Source organism: Polistes fuscatus, unplaced genomic scaffold (assembly GCF_010416935.1).
Source record: "Polistes fuscatus isolate 324 unplaced genomic scaffold, CU_Pfus_HIC Scaffold88, whole genome shotgun sequence".
Lineage (NCBI taxonomy): Eukaryota > Metazoa > Arthropoda > Insecta > Hymenoptera > Vespidae > Polistes > Polistes fuscatus.
The window spans coordinates 4,750-11,086 of record NW_025113171.1 but is presented as its reverse complement, the minus strand read 5'-3'; the positions used below and the strand labels follow the sequence as shown (position 1 = coordinate 11,086).

The window sequence follows — 6,337 nt, the reverse complement described above, 5'->3', positions numbered from 1 at the left end:
AAAGTCTTTCCTTCCCAATATCTAGTCATAGTTTTTTTTAATGAATCATATAGGCAAACGCACTTTTCACTTCCCCCTCTCTCTTCCTTTTCTTACTTCATTAGTTGTAACAATAAATAATAGTATATACCATTTTAATTTTATTGCTTTTTACTATTTGTTTACTAAGTTTTTATAGAGGAAAGAAACCCTTTTTGAAATTATACTTTTTTTGGCGCGTTTAGGAAAATGTGATGGGAGAGATTTTCCGAGCGACATAGTAAAAATCGACACCACGAAGTTTATCGGTATTTACGATGCGCGGAAAAGCGATTTAAAATTTACGGCATGAAACCGGCATTTCTTTTTTCTTTCTCTTTTTTTCTCAAGCAAGTCATCGATCCACTTAATAATCGTTCTCAGCGCTGCTTGGCCTTAATGATCGAGCGGGATTCAGTGCTGTCACCGCGCTATAACCGTTGACGCATAAAGTAATTCAATATATCTTCCTTATATTTAGTGTAAACTAATATTTATGTTTTGTTTTTTTTTTTTTTTTCTTTCTTATATACATAATATATCAATCAATTGAAAATATGTTTCCTTTCTTTTATTTGTTAAATAAGTATATAATAATAATTAGTAGCTTATCTTTTCATACTTCCAATCTTTCCCCTTTTTACCTGGTAACGCTGTATATACAATAACCAATAAATAAATAAATGAATAAAATATAATAATAAAAGAAATATAATTGGCTTACATTAGCAAATATTATTGATCATCAAGGAGGATACAGAGGACAGGTTTTTTTATCAACTGTATTCTGTATAAAAAGGAAATTAATAGTAATAATAATAATAATAATAATAATAATAATAATAATAATAATAATAATAATAAGAATAATAAAAAAAATAATTTATATTCGTTTTTTTGAAGTTATTTCTTTGAAGTTTTTTTTAAGGTTAATAAGGTTATATTCATTTTGGTACGCCAAAGAAGTATAACTTCTTCCGTGCGTTCGTAATTACACAAATCAGATTTTTTTCATTAAAGGTGTGTCTTTGCTATCATCCGTTAGAACAGAATAGAGCGACTACTTGCGAAAAATTGCCAATTAGAAGGCTTATGAAAGAAGTACTAAGTGTCAGTATGCAGAAAGGTTCATATTTGGAAAATTTGAGAGGTATTGCAGCGTGCTTTACGAATATATGTTAATCATCTAAGATTGTTTCTGATCGTGATGAAAAGTTTCATAATTAATTTTTAATTGGTAATAAAATTACAATTTACTTACAGCTGTTAGGTTTTAATATAAAAATTAGGAATATAAAAAGATTTTAGTCACAAAAATACTTTAAACATTTTTAATTATTAATATAAATATTTAATATTAATTTACTAGATCTATATAAGAGCACTACTCTTTTATTGGTGTAAAAATTTCATATTCCGCTTATAAAAACGATCGTAAGACTGATAGATATCCCATAGAAGTTCTTAATACCTGCAAAATAATAGAAAGTTTAAAGAAATTTTAGTAAATTGTATCCTTTTCACAGATCTTTACTGAAAATTTAATTTTTCAGGATTCCAAATAAAAATGCAAAAATAAAATTTCATTTAAATAATGAAAAAAATACCATAACTGATTGTTACTTTTATTAAAAATATAATGATATTTGTAAAGAAATAATAATTTAAAAATATCGTGCTTAAATGTCGCATACAAATTCACATTACATATTTAATAGCTTAATATATCTTTTCTTTATAATATTTTCTTTTCTAGTTATTAAAACACTTAATATAAGACCCTTAAATGTTTTATTCAAGAAGATATTAAATTATAAGAAATAGTTTTATATTTTTTTTTGATTAAAGAACATATTCTTCCGAGTAGAAGAATTTTGTAATCATAAGTCAAAATGTAATTTTGTTCTAAGATATTAATATTTCTGTATGTTAGTGTCATGATTTACTTATAACTAGATTATCGATACTTAAAAAATGTGATTTACATGTCTTCGTTACGGATTCATACACACTTAACATCTTCGATGAAACCGAACTTCTTTGAAAATTTCGCATCTCTGTTAAAAGATAAAGCAAACATTGCGAATAAGGTTTAATAATTCATCTGTTTGTATTGCTTTTTACTGCGAATAAATAATTATAATATGCACCTAAAACATTCCATAAAAAGATATCTGCCTTTAAGCAAGCGCGTACCACGAGTGTCTTGCGCTAGTTTTATGACACCCTTTAGTCAGCTTACGCTGTAGCTACAACTGATTATTATCGCTATAAGATATATATATGTGGGTTGCGAGCACCTCCAAGCCAAACACTTAAATAGGCATTCGTGAGGAGATTGGACGGTGGGCCCTGGATAGCTCAATGGTTAAGAGCAGTCGCCCGGAAAGCGGAAGACCCGGGTTCGAGTCCCGGTCCAGTCAGTCCCACGGTCCAATTTTTTTCACGAATCCTACATATATATATATATATATATATGTATCTAAAATAATAAAAGTTTAAATATTTAAATACTGCAATCACACTGACGAGTGTCGCAATTTTATTTGTAAAGATGAATATTAATAGGCGTACAGCATAATATACATAATTGTACGCATCATATTCAATGTACCTATCTATTTGTCACTTGTATCTTATAACTTGCCTATCAGGTGAATCTTACCCTCGTTGGATTAAGTCTTCTATTAGACGGTACGTATTATGAAAATGTTGGTCATTTAGCATCTAAAATAAATCGTCATATAGGCAAAAATTGGAATAATTGACATTTTAAGTATATTAATAAAAAAAGATATTTCTAAATTTCATCTAGATATTATTTACAAATCAAAAATATAACCGCTAGATGAAGTTAAACATAAATACAAGTGACACCCTACAGCGGGAAACACAAATAACAGCGCTGACGTGGAAGTTATAATCCATTTTCGACTGAACACAATGTTTATATGCTCAAGTAGCTAGTAAATCAGTCATGATTTAGGCACACAAAGGTATTTATATCTTAGAATTAGTTAAATTTTTGACTATATGATTGTTAAATTTTTTAAAAGAATGTGTTCTGTATGCTTTAAAATTAAAAATTTTTTTTTTTGGATCCTGCAAGAAATATAATCCTATAAATCTATAACATACTGACATCCGTTAAAGTTCTTAGACAAAAGGTGCTGAATTTTCCTGCGGTCAGACACATTGGTTTCTGTGATCTTGCAATGCAAAGCATAATAGATCTTGCATTTTCGATCGGCATGTCGTACCATTGGCAAGCATAAAATACCTCACTAACTTTTGTGCTCTAATAAAAAAAGTAAAAAATTGTATAAGATAACAGGTTATCTGCAATAATTTTTGAAGTTATACTTCTTTTGGCGCGTTTAGGAAAAACTGATAGGAGTAAATCCTTATGATGCGGGCGCAAGAAACATGAAATATTAGCACCATAAATTTTGTCTACAATCTAAAGTTTAAGTGGACAATTATCAATATTAAAGACACTTATTCTGGTATATCTATAAAAAAAAAATATTTATATCGATATAAATACAAAAAATTGTTTAGATTTAAAGTTATTTAATTATTAAATAGGGTTGTGATTTATTTCAAGCAACTGTAAATATATTTAAAAATATTCAAAAACATTGATTTTTTTCAATAGTAGTAATAAGTCTTCTTTGAAGCTTACTTAAGTATGTTTTACTGTTTGTTTATATTTTGTTTTTGGAATATAAGACGGGAAGCAATTTGAAATTAATATCGTGAGTTCTGTTAATTTAACGTATGAATGAGTGAGATAGGAAAGGATAGATAAATAAATCAACAAAATTTTACGCGATATAGAGAACTTGCCTGGGCATAAGATAGATCACTAAGTTGAGAGAAAAGCCGGGGCAAGCGAAGGCTTTATTGAAACAAATAATACAATGAGTAGTACCCTGTGGATAAGTAAAAGAAAGAACGCATGCACAAATTACATCGCTAGGTACCTCTTTTTCCTTACGCTAGAAAACTCTCTTACCTTTGTTTCCATCGTTACCTGTTAATTTAACGAAATCTACTTCAACACGTTATCAGACGTACCTATGTGCGTTATTCTCGTCGCTCTCACATAGAAGATCTCTGTTGTAGCCGGTGCAACTACAACTCTGTCCCACGTTGGTAGCTCCGCCCGCACTAAAAAGAAATAACACCGCTCTCACTTAGAAGATCTTGGTTGTAGCCTGTGCAGCTAAAACGCTGTCCCACGTTGGTAGCTCGGCCCGCGCTACAAAAAAACACCGCCGCTTTTACTTAGACAATGCCAATATGGCGCCACTTTCTTTTCCCAAGAACAAACCCTTTCTCTTAGCTATCCAGATCTGGAATGGCCGCGTGTGCCTTCAAGACCAAGGCCCTACGTACCCCATCCCCAACGCGTACCTCAAGACGCTTTTGCATGTACGTCGTGTGCTAAAGCGCTCCCACATATATCTCTAATGCCCCTGCGCGCCCTCACAACGCACTAAAGCAATCGTAATCAATCCTATTTATATTAGCACATTTACAGCCGGCGACCTAAGAGACATTTAAAGCCTGAGCGCCGGCAACGTATCGGCCACTTAAATCCCAAACGTCGTCATTATTCGCTTGTTTCTGATCAGTGAATAGCTCAGAGTTCCGCGTTTTAGCGGGGCCGGCACTCAAGTGACAGACTAAGAAACCCGCGTTTTCGCGGGGCCAGCTGTCAATGTGTTAGGGTGTAATACGAATCAATCTAATGTCTTAACTTCGTCGCATATATCCATCAACGCCGTCGCTTCCAAATCTATTCCGCGCACAATACAAGCCGCTCCAATGCCCTAACTTCGATGAATACATTTTATAAAAATTATTTTCTGCTATAATTTTCGTTATACTATAATCTCTTGCAGCTTTTAACAAGAATAAGTATATATTTAAATTTCTTTTTCAAATTTCAAGATTCCTGAAAGAACTGCAGAAAATTATAATTTCTTTTACTATTGCTAAAAAATTTATGTAAAATAAGATATTAAGCACAAACAAACGCGAAATGTTGTAAGGAGTAAAAGTTGCGAAAAAAATAGTTGAACAAGTACACCAATTGTCAGTGAATACAATTTTACGTACCCATTTAACGTCGAATTTACTAATTACTATCAGACCATCGCCTTATCCTATGAAAAAGACTACAAAAATTTGGATAGATCTAGATCTATCTTTAACGTATAGCATGTATCGTCCAATTGATACTTTCCATTATGAAAGTCCTTTTTAGAACACTCCGAATATCTAATTAATTCAATATACAAAAATCTCTAATTTGATGTTTTGGGAAACTTCGTTATATGATAATATAGGGGTAGTAATGTTGGGTAGTATACCCAATTTACATTATATATTAAAATATAAACTGAGCTAAAGGAATTGTTATCTATCACAATTCGAAAGATGTAACTAACATTGAGACCGTTACCATTGAGACGACTAAAAGACAGTCCAGTTTTGCGATTTCATCAGTACGAAAATTGTTTATTGCAAAGTGTAAAACAGAAGAGGTTAAAAAAATTGTGTTAAGAGCAATTTATATTTCTCTGAATAAGAAAATTAAAAATATCATTTATTACTTAAATCAGGCATTATTTCCTTAACAACAATTAGAGGGGCATAGATAAGTAAAGGTTAAGATAGAAAGCTGCTAATTTTAAGTAGAAATTTTGATGGTAATTTTAACAAATAAAATTCTGATATACAATATAATCAACTTTTTACATAAAAAATCCAACCTTTAATAAATAATGATCAAGCAGTTAGTACAAAACGTCATGATACTATAGTTATTGCTGTATATATATATAAGACTATTTATGGTGTGGGTCGAGTACAGTTAAAAACAAAATTGTGTTTCTGTAACGAGAAGAAACGACATTTAGTGTTCGTTATAAACCGTATTGTTCCTACTACTAAAGTAAACGCTCGCGACTGCTCTCGCAACTCTTATCTTATTTATTCCCCCTCTCTTTTACATCAGCTGACCTGTATGTCAGGTACGTACCAACGATTTCGACTAACGCGGTAAATCAATTAAAGAATATTTCTTTACATATATACTATGAAATTTAGAAAACGTTTTTACTAAATAATTTGTAACATATTTTAGCTTTTATAATTCTCATATAGCTCACATTTGCATTGAACAACAAACAGATCAAATAACTATATTTAATAATAAATTTAATTAAATATATTTCCATATGTATACATTGTACATATAGTAATATTTTGTTCTTGAAGCTATTTTTAATTGTGTAAATTATCAATT

At 30.6% G+C, this 6,337-nt stretch overlaps 1 non-coding gene across 1 annotated transcript; it reads left to right on the top strand.

Annotated features, from left to right (window-relative positions):
* The first annotated feature begins 2,366 nt into the window (after window positions 1-2,366).
* Window positions 2,367-2,441, top strand: Trnas-gga. Its single transcript has one exon. It is a non-coding gene; the product is annotated as a tRNA-Ser (tRNA).
* Window positions 2,442-6,337: the final 3,896 nt, after the last annotated feature.